This window comes from Paroedura picta, chromosome 13, assembly GCF_049243985.1.
Source record: "Paroedura picta isolate Pp20150507F chromosome 13, Ppicta_v3.0, whole genome shotgun sequence".
NCBI lineage: Eukaryota > Metazoa > Chordata > Lepidosauria > Squamata > Gekkonidae > Paroedura > Paroedura picta.
In genome coordinates this window covers 37,415,721-37,434,997 of record NC_135381.1, presented here as the reverse complement: position 1 = coordinate 37,434,997, position 19,277 = coordinate 37,415,721, and the positions used below count along the sequence as shown (strand labels likewise).

At 42.6% G+C, this 19,277-nt stretch overlaps 2 protein-coding genes across 4 annotated transcripts in view; both read left to right on the top strand.

The window, feature by feature from the left end:
- LOC143822809 (connector enhancer of kinase suppressor of ras 2-like) overlaps positions 1-19,277 on the top strand; it is a 415,535-nt gene that overhangs the window by 46,459 nt on the left and 349,799 nt on the right. The window lies entirely within an intron of this gene.
- Positions 4,519-19,277, top strand: part of APOOL (apolipoprotein O like) — a 400,760-nt gene continuing 386,001 nt past the window's right edge. Inside the window, exon 1 of the mRNA XM_077308416.1 lies at positions 4,519-4,522. The gene's annotated coding sequence lies outside the window, so the exon portion shown is untranslated. The remainder of the gene's footprint in view (positions 4,523-19,277) is intronic.

The window sequence follows — 19,277 nt, the reverse complement described above, 5'->3', positions numbered from 1 at the left end:
GCAAAATCACTACTTTCAGATGGAAATCAACAGGTATCAGCACTTACTGCAGAGTTTTGCATTGCAGTCTTTAGAAGTCACCAATTACTGGGGACTTGTTTTCTTCTGCATTGTAGTATTTTAATGCTCTCGTACTTAATAATAAGGCGTAGTCCTTCTGAACATGTGCCTCCCGCTGAATTTTATTTTATGCATGAGACTAATGTTGTATTCTGATGGACCAAAAGATTTGTGCTGGTCTGTAACTGAAATAAAATGTTCTGAATTTCTTATATATCAATTCAATATGACAAATTCTAGATAAATGAGTTGGGCTCTGCTTTATTTGAACTGGATCCTTATTCCCTCTTTAATGCAAACCCTTCCCTTTGTACCTGGGTATATTTATAATAGCTGATGTTTATCAGTCAGATGTCCATGCTACTCTGCACATGTTTTGTCTCACATTTTGCTTTATGAGTGCTCTACAAATCCAGGTGTAGAAAAGGGAGAAAATGATGTTTTAAAATTGCATTTCTACCAATGTACAAAACCAGAAAACTCAATTGCTGGGGGTAAGGATATGTCATTAGAAGGCAAGATATTACGACTAAAGCTCACTTACTTTGGACACATCATGCGATCAAACTCATTGGAGAAATCATTAATGCTCGGCATGGTCAGCGGCAAAAGGAAACGTGGTCGCCGAAGGATCCGCTGGCTCAACACGATCAAAGCTGATACAGGGATGAACATGAACCAACTAAAAGAAGCGGTCAGAGACAGCAGCACATGGTGAAGATTTTCCTATAGAATTGCTGAGGGTTGGACACGACTGAATGGATGACATCATCATCATCATCAACATCAAGGATAATTTAATAAGAATTTTCAGCAACTTTACCAAGCTACAATTGCCAGAATGTTGGAAGAGGAGAAGTAAATTTCTCATGCAGACACACCTTTAGTTACCCTTCTGGGAGGTTCAGTCTGGAATTTAGGTGAAAGTTTGTGGCACTTTCATTTAGATAATAAATGGAGAGAGAGTTGGTCGGCAAGAGGTCTTGGAGTCACTGCCTGAATGGATTGTTAGTGAAATTTACTACCATCAAGAATGTATCCTCTAATGGATTCCTGAGAGGAAGCTTGACAAGGCAGGCTCTGCTAATTACACTGGGGCACATACTCCTTTTCGCTTTGAAATGTATGTATTTATTTTAAAAGGTCTTTGGTGACACTGTAAAATCCAGGACTGTTTTCAGCAGCAGCCCTTGCACACATGATTAATTCTGTTGCCATCTAGACAGTAAATTGTTGAGCCAATTTACATGTTAAAAGGGACCCTGTCAGGTTGGAATAACACACAAGTGTGTAGAGGTTGGAGTGTGTCCCCCACACTTTATTCCTCTGCTTGGTCATGAGCACAATCTCAGATTAGTTTCTATAGTCAAAAGTGCTGCTTATTGTGAGGATCTTTGGTAACTCAGAAAAGCAAACTCTTGGCATAGAGTCAAATTTTTCTGTATTAAGTAAGAAAGTACTCTCATCAGGGCATTGTTGAAATTGGGGTTGTGGACAAAGGTCTGAGTATATAACCCAAACTCTGCCCTCCCCCCCCCCATAGGAATCCAGTAAGGACGGGGAAGCACCAAACAGTTTTAACATGCAGATGGGCATCTGGCTTCAAGGGAAGGGGAAAGGAACAGAGCAAATGGGTTTCTGAGAGGTGAGAAAGAGTGGATGGAATGGAAATGCAGAAAAGAACATCAGGGTCATAAACTGCAACGAAGGAGACAAGCTGCCCCATCTCGTGCACTGGGATGAAACTCTACATATTCTGATTACATAAACATCCTAAATAATAGCAGAAACCACAGGATTTTGACATTGGGCCACCCAAAGATCAGCTTCCGGCTGCAACCGCCAACAGGGAAGGTTCAGAGGATAGGCTGAGTGGAAGTCCTGGACCAACCTAGGCACTCACATATGAGCAGCCTCCACCCACTCCTTGTCCCCCATGGGAAACTACTTCCAATGTACTGAAGTTTGTCCAGTGTATCTTAGAGTCCAGAATTTGCTTGACCTTGTAGTGGGTTTGCTCATCCGTGTACACCAGAATAGGGGTGCCAGGACCAGATTACCATTTTGAGCATGATCCAGCATGCTACAATGGAACACAGGATGCACATTTTATATGTTTAAGGTGGAGAGAGCTCTACTACTGCCTCATTAATGAGAAAAAGTAAACGGCCCCACAAATCGAAGCCCTAACTTGCGGAATGGCTGTTGACAACCACTTCATAGGGAGATATCACTGTACTTCAATGTACCCCATTATTATAAGTGAATTCCATGAGTGGGATTAGGTCAATCCAATCATTCTGTTGGTTGTTGACTAAACACTGAAGATATTGTTCTAGAGGTTGATTTACCCACTCTGCCCATTAGTCTATGGGTGGTAGCCTGAGCTCAAGGTTTGTTCAATCCCTAGGGATGCCAAAACCTCCCACCAAAGCTTGGTAATGAACTGAGACCCCCTATTAGACAAAATTTGCTTGTCAATTCCATGCGATTTATAAACATGTTGTACAAATAAGGATGCCAACTTTTGGGCTGTGGGAAGCAAAGCACAAGGAATTAAATGAGCTTGTTTCAAAAGCAGATCCACCATCATCCAGTCTTGCCCTGGCTTGGAGGCAGATCAATGCAGGCATCCTTCCAGGGGGCTGCTGGGGTCTCCAGAGAGCACAGAAGCCCCTGCTGCTTACCCCCTGCCCTCTTGGATGTGATATACACCAGGCAACCTTGTACATAAGTCTCTACATCACTGTGAAAGTATGTCCACCAGTAATGTTGGTGCACCACGTGGAGGGTTTTTACAAAACTGAAATGACCAGCCACCCAGGAATCATGGCACAATTTTACAACCTCGATACATGTGGCGGTGGGAATGTAGAGCTGCTCCCCTTTGCAAAATAGACCCTCCCTCTTCTCTAAACTCAAATGCAGCAAGGTAAATGCAGCGAGGGGGGGAGCTTGTTGCGCAGCAGTCTGGCTTTGCATTATGGTGGCCAACCCCAGGTGAGTGGGACTGAACACAGATTCTATGACTGGATCTGTTTTGTTTCTCTGATGAGGCAGGTGGGACAAGGCATCAGCCAGAATGTTTTGCTTTCTTGGGAGGTGCTTGAGATAGAAGGAAAATTGGGGAAAGAACTCCGTCCACCTAATCTGTTTGGCAGAAAGATTTCTTGGTTGGCGTAAAGTGTACAAATTTTTATGATCAGTCCAAACCTCGAAAAGGACTAGGGATCCCTCCAGCCAGTGCTGCAAAGTAGTGAGTGCTAATTTAATGGCTGCTTCTTCTTTCTCGCAGATTGCCCAATTCCTCTCGATGTTGTTAAACTCTATTGACAGATACGCACACGGGTGCAACTGCCCCATCCCCCCCTTTGCAAAATTATGGCCCCCATCACCACATCACTTGAATTGACCTGCAAAATGAAGGGTCACATGGGGTTAGTGTGGTGGAGGATGGGCTCGGTGGTCAATAGGCACTTCAGCTCCTTGAATGCCCGCTGGTGTTCAGCAGACCATTGGAGCCACACTCCCAGTCCTTTTGCTCCTGATCCTCCCCCTTTAGTCTTAAAAAGTTCTGTTAGGGGCAGGGATGTCGATGGGTGCATACTGGAATGCCCCACTGTATAAATGGCTCCCTGGAGATTAAAATCCAGGCCAACATCCTTTCTCATCTTCTAGAATTTTATGGGAAGAGTGTCTGTCATATGAAGAAACATCTAAACATTCACTAACCTGCATTCCAAAGCCCCAATATGATTGCCCTTGTTCTTCTTCTGAATTTTTGATTTTCCCACATGGTATTTAACATAAGAAGAGCCTTGCTGGATTGGACCAGTGGTCCATCTAGTTAAGCATCCTTTGGCCAGTGTAATCCCCAGAACTCATTCTTCATTGAGTTATTTCTGGCTTGAAAGATATGAGAAGGAAATAATTTTATTAAAAACGTGAGTCTTCTACTTCCATGTGCAATATCAAAACTGCAGTTGATTCACACATTTATCCCTTGATTTGGTATGGCTTTGTTGTACAGCACTTGGCAACTCCTATCTGAATGTGGGTACTGAGAAGGATTTGGCTCTATCCAACCAGCTTTTGGCTTGGACAGTATTTCTCTTCCAGTCAGTTTCCTCTTTCAGCTGTTCCTGATGATCCATAGATCATTAGAAAAGGGCACTGAGTGTGCTGCATCAGGATGACAAAAAAGAAAATCCCTACTTTGTGAAATTGGTTAATGGTAATGTAGAAGGAAAGTGTCATATAAACTGAAAACTACAAAAAACTGCGTATGTGCATACCCAACACTTGGGTTCCCTTAAAAAAAAGATCTGATAATAAAAAAATATGACAATTCAGAAAGAAACATGGATGTATCTAGAGCATTTTGGAAGAATCTCTTGAGTTTCTGGCAGACTCATATGTATCGGCTTTGATCAGGTTGAGCCAGCGGATCCTTTGGCGGCCACGTTTCCTTTTGCCGCTGACCATGCCAAGCATTAATGGTTCTAATTCCAGCAGGTGTTAGATACGTGTTAGATAATATTTCCATATTTGCCACTATTGGGAGTAAAAATTTGGACAAGCAACATTGGTCAGACCTTGAATGAGAGCTGTGTCATTGCGAACAAAAATTATATTTCCATTTCTGTGGATTTAATTCTATCCAAATGTTGACCAATACAGGTTGGTGAAGGTTAATGCAATTTTTGGCAATTTAGCATCTTGTTTTTTGTGTGATTTATCCCAAATTCGGTTCAGAACAGCATTAAAGTCTCGAGTCAAAATAAACTCTGCATCAATTACTTCCATGTGCTTTTGAAAAAAATCATCATAAAATTTGTCTTTTGTATTGTTAGGTAGATATTTGTCAAGATTAAACTCTTTCCCTCTGGTAACTGAACCATAAGCGTAATAAATCGACATTCTTGATCTCGAATCAAAATATCAGCTTTAATAATTGGTTTGACTAGATATATCACTACTCTTTTTTCAATCAAGGCCATGGCAACAAAGGCTGTCCCCAACCTTTTAATATCTAAGAACTTCTCATGCTTTTGTTTAATATGAGTTTCTTGCAAACAAAGGTGCACAAACATGCTGAGACATTTCTTTTCAAAAAGACCAGAAGCTATTTATTGAAGTCCAAAGAGCACAACAGATCACTTCATAATAGGCATTGCTAAGAACAATTTGCTAAGAGAGACCGAGGGTTCACATAGACAACCTCCTCCTCCATCACCAGTTCATATCATATTAGTGTTTTGGAGCAAAATATCTGTTGTAGCCAAGTTTTAAAGGGGTGCTTAATCCAATGGGATGTTCATGAGAGAAGAAAATAGAGCAGAAGAAAGGAAAAACAAATTGTAGAAATGACAGGTGGCAGCATTGGGACCTCCCCCCCCAAGAGACCTAAGATCTGGAGGAGAGACTCCATGGATCAGTTCAAGGCCTCTGGCACCCCCGGAGGAGAGGGGGAGCTAGCGTGCCTTCCTCATTTCTGCTGGTTACAGCCACAATCAGCCCACACCTGGTGTCGGAGCTTGCAAAAAGCAAACTTGCTAGGCTGCCCCCCCCCAGAGCCTTTATTCTTGACCATCCTTTAGCAGCTAATTCTTTTGACAGTCTGCAGGGTCAAGTTCAGTTCATACCCATAGGTACACATTTCTGTGGCAGAAGCAATTATCCTTGCCTGTTTCTTAACCATTGGATTGTACATCTCTGAGAATATCTGCGAAACTCAAATCCTGGGAACAAAATGCTTGTTTCTCTTGGAGGACTGCTCCAAACACTGTTTTATTGGGCAGAGCAATCAGTGAGTTTTAAAAACTCTGACAACTCTAAAAGCTGTACTACGTTAAAAAAAAAACACCAAAAACCACATTGGTGCCTTCGTTTTCCTTAAGGTTTTGAAACCCAATATTTTCCCAGGTGCATTAAAGTGACTAGAATATCCATATTGTATTCATTGCCTCTCTAAATAGCATACTGTTAGAGGGGGGAGGGGATTTATTATGCCTCACTGCAGCTTTAATGTATAGCAAAAGCTTATCCTGTGTATAAAATGTAAGAAAGCTACATCTTCCTGTTGAAGAAGAAGAAGAGTTGGTTCTCATATGCTGCTTTTCTCTACCCGAAGGAGGCTCAAAGAGGCTTACAATCGCCTTCCCTTTCCTCTCCCTACAACAGACACCCTGTGAGGGAGGTGAGGCTGAGAGAGCCCTGATATTACTGAAGAAGAAGAAGAGTTGGTTCTTATATGCCGCTTTTCTTTACCCGAAGGAGTCTCAAAGTGGCTTACAATCGCCTTCCCTTTCCTCTCCCCACAACAGACACCCTGTGAGGGAGGTGAGGCTGAGAGAGCCCTGATATTACGGAAGAAGAAGAAGAGTTGGTTCTCATATGCTGCTTTTCTCTACCCGAAGGAGGCTTAAAGTGGCTTACAATCATCTTCCCTTTCCTCTCCCCACAACAGACACCCTGTGAGGTGGGTGAGACTGAATGAGCCCTGATATCACTGCTCGGTCAGAACAGCTTTATCAGTGTCCAAGGTCACCCAGCTGGCTGCATGTGGGGGAGTGCAGAATCGTAACCGGCATTCCAGATTAGAAGTCCACACTCCTAACTACTACACCAAACACAAAAAGATTTCTATGTTTAGAATGCTGTAATGTCAACAACCAAGGGCATCTCACTTGCAAGCCAGTCTTCCACGAGTGGCAATTAAGGGTAGTAATGGTGTGTTGTTTGTTTGCTTGTTTTGTATGGAGAAGCATTCCGTGATTTGTGCCCTAACATACAGTATCAACTGGCAATGCAAAACACAGGGTTGCCATGTCTGAGAAATGGGACTTAGTCACTGTTCTTTGAGCAGTTTTGGGGCTGCTGAAATCCTGTTTTGGACTTAGCTTAAAGCCCTCCTCACTAGGTCTGCAAGTCTCTTTGCAAAGACATTTTTTCTCACGTTTATGAGAAACTAGAAGAGCCTCCTCACGGTAGTGCGATCCATGATCCAAAACCCGAAAACTTTCCCTATGACACCAATTACATGGCCAGTCATTTATCTGTATTATTTTTCTTTCCCCTCCTAAGCCTCGACCATTAATAGGAAGAACTGATGAAAACACAACCTGTACTCCCCTGTCCTTCCTTCCCCCCCTAAGACCACATAGTCTTGCTTCATGTGCTCCACACTGCACTGGGCATATCATTTGCTCCCACATCAATGAGCAGGAAGGGATCTCTGTCCTTGGGCTTTACCAGTCTTTCCACCCTTTCCATCCTTGATTCTTGCACCAGGTAGACCGCATACCTCTCGAGACAACAAGACTGGTTGACATACTTTGGATTCTACTCCTCTCAATAGGGAATCCCCAACTACCAACAAGTGTCTCCTAGTCCTAACAATTTGGGGAGCATAAGAGGTAGTCCTCTCATCTACAGGGGCCTGTGAAACATCTTCTGAGCTTCCTATTTATAAATTGAACAATATAGGAACAAGCATGCTTTCTCTGACCTGTCCATGGTGCTGAACTGTCAGCCTTGCTGAACCTTCATTCCTATTGCACCTCTAGTCAATAATCCTAGATATTTGGTCTAATGTTGACTATATTTGCTAGCAACCCTGGTCTTCTGCTCAGTTTGACTTTTCCCTACATGAAATCAATGCTGAACACTGAAATGAGACTAGTTTTGATGGCTGTGAATTTCTTGATGTAGCTACCTCATTAATCATTCATTAATTAAGAACATTATACAAGAATATATAAAAAACATAAGAAAAGACCTGCTGGTTCATACCAGTGATTCATGTAGTCTGGTATCCTGACTCACACCGTGTCCAATCAGTTCTACTGAATGGCCAACCACAGGGCATATAGGCTTTCTCTCAATCAGTTGTAACAATATCAACACAACAGTGTTAGGATGGGACTCTTAGAACTCTCCAATCACCTCTGATCTATGCTAGCAACATTCATTCATTCATTCATTCATTCATTTGATTTATATACTCCACTCACTGCAACATCTTGTTTTATTTCATCCTCAGAACAACCCTATAGTTTAGGCTGAGAGTCGACTAGTGGGCTTCCATGGCAGAGTTGGAATTTGAATTTGGTTCTCCCAAATCCTAGGTCAATAATTTAATCACTACTCCACACTGGCTGTTTTGTAGGAAGTTGCAGGTAGTAAGATGTTGATGTTACAAGATGAACAGCTTCATTTTAGGATTCAGATTTGGGGGGCTGGGGCATTTTTAAGGACCCTGTATGCAAATTATATCTGCCAATAAAACTGAAGAAAGGTTTTTATACCCTACTTTTCATTACCTGAAGGAGTCTCATAGTGGTTTACAATCACTTTCCCTTTCTCTCCCCACAACAGGTAGGTGGGACAGAGAGCTCTATGACTAGCCTAGTGAAGAAGTGGGGAATCAAACCTGATTCTTCAGATTAGAGGCCACCTCTCTTAAAGCACTAAACCACACTGGGCAAAGGATAGTACATGATCTGGTAGCTACTTGCCTGCAAGGGGGAAGTTCAACCAGTAGTATTCCCTACATGCATCCTGAACGGGTATCTACAATTTGTTCTATCCCCTCAGAATCTAATGTTGAAGCCAGATGGGGAGCCTGTACTGTTTAGTTGCAGCCTGTTAATGGATATAAAATGGCTTATGGCATTAGAGAGCCAGTTTGGTGTAGTGGTTAGGAGTGCGGACTTCTAATCTGGCATGCCGGGTTCGATTCTGCGCTCCCCCAAATGCAGCCAGCTGGGTGACCTTGGGCTCGCCACGGCACTGATAAAACTGTTCTAATTGAGCAATCAGCGATATCAGGGCTCTCTCAGCCTCACCCACCCCACAGGGTGTCTGTTGTGGGGAGAGGAAAGGGAAGGTGACTGTAAGCCACTTTGAGCCTCCTTTGGGTAGGGAAAAGCGGCATATAAGAACCAACTCTTCTTCTTCTCCAGTAATATCAGGGCTCTCTCAGCCTCCCCTCCCTCACAGGGTGTCTGTGGTGGGGAGAGGAAAGGGAAGGCGACTGTAAGCCGCTTTGAGCCTCCTTCGGGTAGGGAAAAGCGGCATATAAGAACCAACTCTTCTTCTTCTTCTTCTTCTAGCTTTCCTGCAGGTGATAGACTATGAGACACATTATTCCATCTCCCTTTCCTGCCGCAGTAGGCAGTGGGTGGACTGTGTTTGGGACAAAGTAGCCACTCAAGTGCCTTCTCAGACCTTATCATCCTGGCATTTGTTTAGGTGACTCTCACAGGTCATTTAAATTCTGTAGGGTGACCTGCAGCAGCAGCTGGCAACGATCCTCTTGCTTTGGAGTGGTTCAGCAATCAGTTGCAGAATACCTGGAAAGACTAAGAAGCAGGCTTTTGATTGGCGCTTGAAACGTGATGCGTATTTTATACAAATGCCATTTCAGAAATGTCACACATCCTGCATTGATTTCTAATTACATGTCAAGTGAGCAGATAATTGAGATCGACTTCTTCTGTTAAGTGATACGTGGGCATGCTAGGGATGAATGGACTATCCTCTGTAGCTCCAGCATTCCTTTGCCTTTTGTTCCTCCTGGATTCCAGTTTAAACTGGAGGATTAAAAATATACGCTAGGTAGGCTCCTTTTAGCATGATGGTTTATTGATCTAGACATGTACTGTTGTGTGTTGGTGAAACAGCACAAAACACACACATGTAAATTAGACTTAATTAATTTAATTTACAGTTCTCCTTTCTCACTGAGGCTCAAGGAGGACACAGATAAAATCCAAGCAATGAAATAGAGTGTGAAATGAGCAATACAATTCCAGTAGAAACAGATATTTGAAAAAAAATTAAAAATTTATTTTTATTTTTTAGCAGAATTTTTATTTTATTTTCCAAAATTAAAGATGAAACAGTACGAATAATATACATTATTAATACAGAAAAGAGGTTATGCTCTTCATTTGATACACTTAATTCCCCATTTCAGTCCCCTTTTAGATTATTTTCTTAAGTAATTCAGATAAGGGCCCCATTGTTCTTGAAAGGCCTCTTCTGTTTTTCCATTAACTATCAGTGTCAGTTTGGCCATCTTGGCAAAGTCCGCTAGTTTGTTCAGCCAGTCTTCTATCGAAGGTAGTTTTTGCGTTTTCCATTTCTTGGCCAAAACAAGTCTTGCTGCCGTTGTCACGTAGAAGAATAAGCTTTGAGTTTGGGCTGGGAGGCACTGCGGAGATATACTTAATAACATAGATTCAGCTTTCATCTAAGACCCCACATTTTCTGCACAATAGTGTGTATTTTTGCCCAGAACTTATAAACTTTTTCATGTTTCCACCACATATGAAAGAAAGAACCTAAAAATTAAAAATTTTCAGACATGATATGTCAAACAATGCAGAAAATCATATTGCCTATGTAGAAAACAATTCATTGAGAGCAGGGTAATACATGCAGCAAACAGATAACATGTTCTTTACAGAGTGGTAAAGTTCACAATCTTGCTCCATTTATTCAAGCACCCTTCTGAACTGCCAAATTATACTATAGCCCTCTTACCTTGGTCATTCTGAATAATGCTCTGTTTCATTGTCAGCGGGATGCCTGAAGTATGGAAGCACTCCTGACTTCTTCAAATGAAGAAGAATAGTTGGTTTTTATATCCCGCTTGTCACTACCCAAAGGAGTCCCAAAGCAGCTTACAATCACCTTCGCTTTCCTCTCCCCACAGCAGACACCCTGTGAGGTGGGTGAGGCTGAGAGAGCCCTGATATTCCTGCTTGGTCAGAACAGCTTTATCAGTGCTTTGGCGAGCCCAAGGTCACCCAGCTGGCTGCATGTGGGGGAGCGCAGAATCAGTGCCTTGAACTGAACCTGATAACTGATGAGCAGTCAGTGGAATGGCTTCCACACAGGTGCCATATGCAAGATTCACCTGGCTCCTGATAACAAATGTATGAAACGGTACATGCATACACGCATAGTGCTTTGTCTAGAATTTGGAAATTTAAAATAATAGAATCATAGAGTTGGAAGGGGCCATACAGGCCATCTAGTCCAACCCCCTGCTCAACGCAGGATCAGCCCAAAGCATTCTAAAGCATCCAAGAAAAGTGTATATCCAACCTTTGCTTGAAGACTGCCAGTGAGGGGGAGCTCACCACCTCCTTAGGCAGCCTATTCCACTGCTGAACTACTCTGTCTGTGAAAAACTTTTTCCTGATATCTAGCCTATATCGTTGTACTTGTAGTTTAAACTGATTACTGCGCGTCCTTTCCTCTGCAGCCAACGGAAACAGCATCCTGCCCTCCTCCAAGTGACAACATTTCAAATACTTAAAGAGGGCTATCATGTCCCCTCTCAACCTCCTTTTCTCCAGGCTGAACATTCCCAAGTCCCTCAACCTATCTTCATAGGGCTTGGTCCCTTGGCCCCAGATCATCCTCGTCACTCTCCTCTGTACCCTTTCAATTTCATCTACGTCCTTCTTGAAGTGAGGCCTCCAGAACTGCACACAGTACTCCAGGTGTGGTCAGAACAGTGCCGTAAATTTTTAAAATAAAAAGAAACACCAGACAATCCCTAATGCATTGGTTCTATAGAAGAAGCCTTGGAACTTAAAATTCTAGGGAGAAATCTGGTTGTAGAGAATTGGGAAGCCTCCATAGTTCCTATCCAAGACACCCATTACCCAAGAAGTACTGTAAAATCAAAGCAGTGGAGAATAGGGATGTTTGCATGAAGGAAGTATTTTTTTCTGTTTTAGCAGTTTGGTGAATCTGTTAAAAACATTTAAAGGTCAGATTGGCCTGATTTAAATGAAAGTGACGCAGAAACCTTACTTTTGATGAGGCTGAAACTGGCCATGTGGCCATGTTTATGATCTGTAGAGCACTGGAGAAGACTTTCCCTTGGCATGATTGCTTTTAACCTTTGGCTTCCAGCCATCCTAGCCAGGGTGGTCTTTGTCCCATTGTTGCTAGACCCCCTCTGTGGAGTGTGATACAGTGGCTGATTGTCTCACAAAAGCCTTGTTGGTTGCTTGAAGCAGAGATTTATTCCCTCTTTGGTCATTCCCTGTATGGTTATGTTGGCTGATGGCTGTTGGGAATTGACTCAATTAATATGACTGCTAAGGTTACCAAGATGGATGTCTTTTTTTAGATTCATAGTTGAGAGTTTATTGTTGGCTACCATTTATTGTCACCTTGATCTCAGAAGCTAAGCAGGGTCAGTATGGTTAGAATGTGGATGCAAGACCAAAAGGGAGTCCAAGGTGCCTATGCAGAGGCAGGCAATGGCCAACTATTTTTGAATATTTGTTGTCTTGAATCCCTACAACAGGGGTAGTCAAACTGCGGCCCTCCAGATGTCCATGGACTACAATTCCCAGAATCCCCTGCCAGCAAATGCTGGCAGGGGCTTCTAGGAATTGTAGTCCATGGACATCTGGAGGGCCGCAGTTTGACTACCCCTGCCCTACAAGGTCACCATTAGTCCACTGTGACTTGATGGCACTGTCCACTACCACCTTGGAAAAGCTTTTTGGGGGGGAAGAATGATAAAAGTCTTTGAAATAAATAAACAACCCCCATAGGGATTAGGCGAATGCTCAAAAAAACTTGCCCAACATTGTGAAAAAGAAAACCTTGAAATTAACTACCAGAAGATCAGGGCCATGGCATTTGGCATATGTCCAAAATCTAGAACATGGATGCTAAATGGGCGCAAAATTAAGCAAGTAACCAAATTTAAATATTTAGGTGTATATATTCAAGCCTCTGGAGCAAAGAGCATCCATTATTCATATACATCAGAACTAGGGCAAAGAAATAATATATTGAAATTCTATCGAACAAAGGGCAGATTCTTAATACCAGCAACCCTGAAACTATACTCTGCTAAATCTCTAGCCCAACTCACGGTGAATTTTTGGGGGCTCTGATATCAGATACTATCAAGCTTGAAAGGGTCCAGTCTAAATTCCTTTGGGCACTCCTCCAACTTCCATGCTGTGTAACCAACTCCATGGTGTATCTGGAAACAGGAATGTTAATGGTCCAAGACAAAATCTGCCTCAGCAATAGGAATGTGGCTGAAATTAATACATAACCCACAGGGTATAGTTTCTTTAACCCTGAATGACAACTTCCAATATTCTTGGACTAATGCTGTTCACAGAGGAATCCAAAGTCTGGGCTTCTCCATACACTTATTATCCAAATTAGCTCATGATCAAGCTGCATCATTAGTTAAGCAGCGGATATAAGACAATCAACATCAACTGGACCTGAGTAAAGCTCCAACTTTTTTGGCCTCCAGTTAAAACAAGATATGTTCTGGCTCCTGCCACTTATCTGTCTCAGCTAGTAATAAGTAAACAAAGAAGGGTATTTACCCTTGCAAGATGCTCCGTCTTGCCTTCAGCTCTTGTAGAGGGTCGCTATAAGAACATTCCCCTTACACTGAGACAATGTTTTTGTGGGAGTGGCGAAATTGATACAAGAGAGCATATATTGTTCCGCTGCCCTGCTTATGTAGACATTCGTAGCAACTTGATTGAACCACTCCTTAAAAAGTTGCCTGAACATCATGATGTAGATCGAGCAAAGAGTCCCCCCAGGTGACAACTCAGCTGGCCAAGTTTAGTGCCGCCGCCATAAAAATCTGATGCTCTAAAGTAGCATAATTTTAATTTCTATTTTATGATCTGTTTTAAATTGCATTATATCAAATGACCATATTATTTTGTTCTTTTATGTATTAACTTCACACAACTTGGTCTGGACGATTGTAAAAAGGTTTGAACTGAACTAAACTGAACTGAAATAAATAAATATTCTGCTATAGTTTCAAGCCCTGACCTGGATCACCCAGGCTAGCCTGATCTGATGAGATTTCAGAAGCTACAAAGTGTCATCCCAGGCTAGTATAAGGATTACCGGTGTTTTGATGCAGGGATAAGCAATGGCAACAAACCTCTGAACGTTTCTTGCCTTGAAAACCGTATGGTGGTTGGCATAAGTCTTGACGGCACTTTCCGTCCCCCTGCAGTTCGAGAGGATACAGGCAATTAAGGGAGCCTTTGTCCAGATGAGAGGTCATATGTACCCCAAACAGAGTTATTCACTCTCATTGAAAACTACCTTTTCCACCCAGCCCTGATAAGTGACTCAAAAAGAGAAGGTAGACAGTCCAATGTGGGATGGATTAGGCTGAAGTATATCAATTTGACAGAAGAGAACATGCATAAAATGAACTTCACAGCATGAAATATATTTAATGAACTGTTAATAACTATGGCTAAAACTGTTAACAGTTCATTAAATGTATTTAATATTAGAAAATTCAATGTATGCATGCTATTCTGTTAGAAGATATAAAATATACACACAAGTGCATGGATAGCCCTGTAAACAGAACTGCAGACTACCACCCTCCTCCAGATTTTGCCCCAGGTAACCAAATTTATTCATGGCTAGACTAGAAGAAACTCATAGGTAAACAGAGACAGCTTCCAGCCTTATGAATCATTTGAATCCCAGTCCATGGACTCCAGTTGGTTTGCAGGTGTATCACAGATGTATGTACGCCTTGCTAGGCGTGCTTACGGCAAATTTTCTCAATGCAAATCTGCAAAAAAACACCCAAAATATTTGTTGCCAGCTGCTTTAAAATGACATCTTGTTATGTTTATGGGTCTTTATATTGCTAAACACTCTAAATATTGCAATGCAGCCGTTAAGAAACTTGTAAACAAATGCAGACTGGCTCCCAAAATCTTGGGAGGAAAATATTGAACCACATTCACACACACACACACACACACACACACACAAGCCGATGGGTGCTTGCGAATTTGGCGCCTGGTTTTAAGAAGCTATAGAATGTGCAGGGATATAAACAGGTAAGCAAGTTCAGAGCAGAAGATGTGAGTTTCAAAGCAGCTGAGTGCCTTTGAATTCAGAAATGAGCATTCGGGTATTCTTAGCTAGCCAAGTAAATGGGTGCTGCATACACAATCTTCTAATCCAGATGTCAGGACTGCATTCCTAAAGCTTCAAGAGAAATTAGCAATCCTGCTGTTTGATGGTTCGGGAAGGAGAGTGAAAGACAGATCTATGGAAAATTCCCAAGCTGGGCATGAACGGAACAGACCTCACCTTGAAGTCAAAGGGTTACTAGTTCTGTATACAGTGGTTGTATTGATTTATTCATTTATATTTGCATTTATATACCACCACTCTTGGACCCAGCTGGCTCATGGCAGTTTACAAAGAAATCTTTAAAACCCTATACAAAAAATACAATAAAATGCAGAATGCAATACAAATGAACCTCCCCCTCTCCCACCCATCCATGCCCTACAATAACAACTACCACTACCTGGGGGGGGGGGAGGCCCTTCTGGTGATGCCTAGCTTATGGGGCCCATACAGGGAGAGACCCAATCTTCCAAGCCTGGCCACAACCAAATGCCTGGTGGAACAGCTCCATTTTGCAGGTCTTGAGAAAACTGTGCTAGCTCTGTGAGGGTCCTCAACTCTTCCAGGAACTCATTCCGCCAGGTTGGGGCCGGGACCGAAAAGACCAGGTTAAGGCCAGGCATACCTCCCAGGGACAAGGGACTACCAACAGATTCAGACTCGCAGAGCAGAGAGCCCTGCGGGGGGCATAAGGAGTCAAGTGGTCCCTCAGATATATGGGGCCCAGGCTGTGGATGGCCTCAAAGGTAAGAACCAAAACCTTAAACCTGATCCAGAAGCCTTTTAAGCCATCAAGTCACACTGGTGACTCAAGTTCAGCATATGGTCTACTAAGACTTCTAGATCCTTTTCACACATATTACAACCAAGAGCAGTCTCCCCCATCCTGTATTGGTGTATTTGGTTTTTCCTACCTAAATGCAGAACTTTACATTTATCCCTATTGAGTTTCATTTTATTCAGTTTAGCCCGCTTCTTCAGGAGGGAGGTCTTTGTTAGTTGCTGAAACTGTTCATTTTAGCAATTTACTGCTGCTTTAACTGTTTTGTTGATCGTTTTATCCTACTGTTGTGAACCACCCAAAGCCCGTTCATAGAGAGGGGCAGTACACAAGCTAAATGAATAATAATACCTCAGATAGCTAATCCAAGGCCTGATTATCACTGCAGTTATTGTGCGGGGATGTGGCTGGCTGGCTCTCTGGGACCTCATGCAAAGACATTCAGTAATTTGTATCTGCTTTTGATATCATTTTTATCCAGGAAACATGGATGATCAGCAAGATTCACTGTCCCGGATTTTTGTTTTTTCTCAAAAGACTCTGAAAGGCCCTGTGGGTTGCCCTAGAAAGCACCTAGCTTGTCTAATACTGTTATCCATGACATCACAGGCTTCTCAGGTTCTTGTTACTCACAAACTGGTTCTTGTAGTTAAGATTTTTTGTGTGTGTATATACTATAATATTATTCTCAATATATCTATCCATTCCATCTTTCTGTTCTCAGTCAGTTGAGAATTAATCAAAGGCCAGATTTTTGATGATAGTAAGGGCTGTTTTTCTAGCACCCTTTAAAAAATTTTGGCAGATGATTTTAACGCTAGAATAGGGAATTTGTTTGGAAAGCTAATAGATTTTCCTATGAAAATTTTCTCAGTTTGTTCAAAAGATATGGTAATAAATGCAAATGGACTAGAATTGGCTGGTTTTCTTGCACAGAGGAATTTGGCCATAATGAATGGCTGCTTTACTTACCTTAGTACCAATGGGACAAGTGTCATAGATTATTTTGTTTCAATGAATTTTCTACCATGGGTTAAGCTAATGAGGGTGTGTGATTTTTGTTGTTGTTGTGCTAATGGCCATCTGCCTGTTGCTCTCTATATGAAATCCTGGTGTTCCTAATGACATAAACTGTGTTCCAAAATAGATTCTCAGATGCCTCTAGCTACAACCAGCAGCCAGAGGCATTTCCAGCAGAGAAGGATGTTTGAGACTAATTCTGCATTGAGCAGGGGATTGGTCTAGATCAGGGGTAGTCAACCTGTGGTCCTCCAGATGTCCATGGACTACAATTCCCATGAGCCCCTGCCAGCATTTGCTGGCAGGGGCCCATGGGAATTGTAGTCCATGGACATCTGGAGGACCACAGGTTGACTACCCCTGGTCTAAATGGCCTGTATGGCCCCTTCCAACTCTATGATTCTATGAAAGTGGGGAACTCCATTATGACATCAGGAAGACATCTGGGCTGAACTTCTATTTTTCTTCTGCTTGTGTAGGTGGCCAGAAGCAGGAGTCCACCGGCATGAATTGAAGGATAAGGGCCACAGAGTGCTTGGTCTATGGACCTGAGTAAGCTGGACCAGCAAGTGTAGGACTAGCCCAGCATGTCGTGCATTGTAATATTTGTTTACCTAATCTGTGGTTTTGAATTTTGTAAGCCACGTTGGGTCCCCACCTGGGAGAAAAGTAGAGTAAAATAAATAAATAAAGTGGCCCTCCCCGGTTGCCCATCCCCAGGATCTGGTATTCCAAGGTATACTTTGTCTCTTTATGGAGGTTCCATTCAGCTGCCATGGCATGTAACGGCCATAGATTGCAGATCCATGCCTTCCCAAGCTTAGCTAATCCCTTTTTAAAAGCTGTCTAAGCCAGTCGCTGCATCTTGCACTAGTGAATTCTGTAGGTTAATTACACATCGTGCAAAGAAATCAATGCTGGCTATAATTGCTCAGCAAAATAGAATGCCTATATATTTTGGTACATCAACACTGTGTTTTTTTTTGCCGCTGGAAATCTACCGGAAGATTTGTGGAAATCTATATTGGTTTCAATAAAAATAAAATCCTCGAACAAAGTTGCTTGTCAGAGAGAGGTGCCAATCTCATTTGCTTGGTAATGACTTGAAATTTATGACTAAATGAAAATAACCCACCGGAAGACTATTGTGACAAGACTCATTCAATCTGGGTTACAACTGCCTTGTGCAATGCGGGGGGGGGGGGGGGGGGAGAGATAATGACGGAATGAGAAAATTGCTATCTTAATTCTCTCCTCTCTGTCAGATAATGAAGATCTGAATTGGCTTGCAGCTAATGGGGAACTGGTAGCTTTTGAGGCAGATTGGCTGCTTTGATAGGTGGTATGAGCAGACAGTGCAATTAGCCTTCAGTTGATTGTGTAATTACGTCAATCGTTTGCGGAGAATGAGAGAATATTCATCTTCTGCTCTCTTGCATACGGCATTGGATCTCCTCGGCTAACAGAGCCCACGTAGCAAGAAAGCACCTTCTCAGGAGAAATTTCCTAGATGATTCGCTCTGGTGCATGCTTGACTCATTTGTTTACTCTTGGATCAAATGAGATTGCAGGCTGGAGATCTGTGATTGGAACTCCTGGCCTGCAATTTTAGCAACACTTTCCTGGAATTAAGCCCAGGCCATAATTCTGAGTAAACCTGAGTAGACCTGCTCCCTTGATAATAGTGGAAATGCATAAGGGCAGCAGTGCCAGGAAGGGGCTCGAGGCAGTATTCTTTCCTTGCACTATTTGGCAAGTTAGAAAATGCCTTGTAGGGTTGCCAGCTTCCAGGTGGAGCCTGGAGATTTCCCAGAATTACAATGGACCACCAGACTAAAGACGTCAGTTTTTCTGGAAGGAACGGATGCTTTGAAGAGTGGGCACTATGATATTCTGTTCCACTGATGTCCCTTCTCCAAACCCCACCTTCCTGAGGCCACATCTCCAAATCTTCAGGAATTTCCCAACAAGGAAATGGCAACCTTATCACCTAGGTGGCTAAAATCAGTCATTGGGGAGGGAGACTGGGTTCTCTTGGGGAAACCACATAAGAGTTAAGTCTTCTTGGCCTTGTGCCATGCTGTGATCCACATTGCCCCACAGGTGCTTTTGGGGATAATATAACACATCTGGAGTTTGAATCCTAGGCAATATTGAACCAGCTGGACTGATGCTGTGACTGTTTGAGTTCTGATAGGCTCTTAATTTTCATTGGGGAGTTTGTTCTACCACGTTGGGTAACAGAAGAGAAGGCTCTGGCTCTGACTGAAGCCAGGTGAATGTCCTTGGGGCCAGGGATCCCCAATCTGTTTGAATAAATAGAGTGAGTTGTTCTTCAGGGAGTATAAGTAAGCAGATAGTTGTTGAGATACGCAGGACCCTGATCACATATATCCTTGCAGGTGAGTACCTGATCCAGTATTCAATTGGTAGCCTG